Consider the following 2,379-nt stretch of genomic DNA (forward strand, 5'->3'; position numbering starts at 1 on the left):
CTGGGGTTCAAGGAGACAGAAGCAGACATAGAAAAAGAAGCATAGATACAAAAGGCAGCTGTCTATTGCTTGAACTGTGGTGCGGCTGTCCAGTTTCAAACACAAATATCATCAGCTGATTATTTCTATGACTGACTCCTTTAATTTGGCCTTATTTTGATATTTAATGTTTATGTATTTAGCTAAATATTTTTTTCTTCTGCTATTTCATATTCAACGTTTTGCTTAATTTGTAATTATCCACCTCATGGTTGACTATTGCAGATTTAAGACGAGTGAGTTCCCTTTGTTTTTGTTATTTATGAGCATTAACCTTACATAATTTTTTTATGTTTAAGAAGTTTTTCAAAGATTAATTTTTGGATAAAATTTTCATAAAAAAACTGAAAGACAAAATAACATAAGAAGATAAACTGTCATGAAATGGTGGTGTTGGTTTGAGGTCCCAAATGCAGAGACGAGTGACTGAGATGAATTTAAGTAGTTTAATTAAGGTTCTCAGGCACATAGGCTGGAGGCTCACAGGCGCAGAGGCAGGAGTCAAAAATCTAACAAAAATATCTCTTGAACCAGAATCTAGGAGACATCAGGGAAAAACCAAAACTAAGAACCAGGAAGAGAAGTAAGACGGACAGAAGATTGATCAGAGGTTGAAGGGAAGTTAGACGACAATCCAGCAAACAGGAACTTAAGAGGAAGGGCTTTTAAAGGGGACAGAGACAGGGAGAGGCTAATGAGGGAAATTGAAAACAGGTGAGGGCAAAACAGAAAACAGAGCAAGAGAAAGAGGACACAAGAGGGCAGCAGAGGACAACAAATGAAAAGCTGGAAGACAGGAACTCATAACAAAACAAAATAATAATCAAATAACTAGGATAATGAAACATGGTGAACAGAAAACTAAATACTAGAAATCAAGGAGAGACAGAACACTCAAAAGAAAAACATAACAGAAACAGGAACCTGACACTAATAAGAAAACAACATAATAATAATAATCAGATAACTAGAATAATCAAACATGGTGAAAAGAAAACTAAACACTAGAAATCAAGGAGCAAAAGAAAAACATAACAGAAACAGAAATCTAACATAAACTGTCAGTGAAGCAGGGTTTTCGTTTAGAAACATTTATAAAGCTTAAATGGCTAATTAATCAACTTTGAATTTCATTTTTTTACTTGGTTTCTGGTCGATTTCTTCCCATTAATAAAGAGCATGTTTGATATTTTACTGCTTGGATTTAATCCCATCTGTTTTTGTTCAGTTGAATTTATTTTACTTCATCAAATCTATTGCTAAGTTGGTTACAGCATCATGCAGAGCAGCAGTGTTCATGTCGGTCCCGATGCTTTCAGTACGGTTCAGTCATTCAACAGGAGAACTGGATCCTTAATCAGCCCAGTTTGGGACTAAAAACAACCAACTGGATCAGTTCCTGTCTGGTTTGAACAAAAAATCTGTCCCAAAGCAGAGACGGCCTCCAACAGCAGGACTGGACCTGAAACTCAGCTGCAGATCAAATCTCTGCCGTCAGTCACCGGATCAGGAAGATTAAACAGAGAGAAATTACAATTATGAGACTGAGCGTCATAAAACATTTCACCAGAATTTCTGTTTTGTTTTTTTTTAAAGTGGAAGACTAAATAAAAAAATAAAAAAAGAAGGCAGCAAACAACAAAACAGAAATTCTGGTTAAGTAAGTCAGTGATGTTTATTTCTATAGCACCTTTCACAGACATAGAGGTCACAAAGTGCTTCACAAAACTAAAATACAGAATTTTAAACTGGAACGGAAAAGAGAGACTGGGAGCCAATGAGGAGTTTTTAGAATCGGTGTAATATGAGTCCTTCTGTTTGAACGAGTCAGTGACCTGAACCTGCTGAAGACCAGACGACTCGAAATGCCATTTTCTATACACTCTGATTAAACAAAATGGAAATTAAAGTTGTCTAAGTCTAAGGGTGAGTTCGAATTTCTGGGCTGCGTCCTCAGAAGGCCAGATTCGTAGGCCGATGATGTCATAGCGGCGCTGAGGTCTGGTCGGACTCCTCGCTATGCGTCCTTCTTTTTGCCCGTTTTGAAGGTCAGGTCCGCTGAATCCTCCGTAGCCTTCGGTATCCCAGGATTCATTGTGAGACCAAGCAAGCCGGCTGCTCCGTGATCAGAGGAAAAAGGGAAATGGCGCCGAACAGTGGGGAATTTTGGAAGTTCAGTTTAATAGGAGACATAAATGGTTATGTGGTGTATGTTGTGTCTTGGAGGTGGAGACTCAAAGGGAGGTGGGTGTGCACCAAGGAAGTAGGTATAAGTGCGCACTCACCTGTCTCACTGATGAGAAGAGTAAGGGTGGGGCTGCCGTAATTTTGTTGGACCGC

Source organism: Cyprinodon variegatus, unplaced genomic scaffold (genome assembly GCF_000732505.1).
Source record: "Cyprinodon variegatus isolate N-32 unplaced genomic scaffold, C_variegatus-1.0 Scaffold28, whole genome shotgun sequence".
NCBI classification, from domain to species: domain Eukaryota; kingdom Metazoa; phylum Chordata; class Actinopteri; order Cyprinodontiformes; family Cyprinodontidae; genus Cyprinodon; species Cyprinodon variegatus.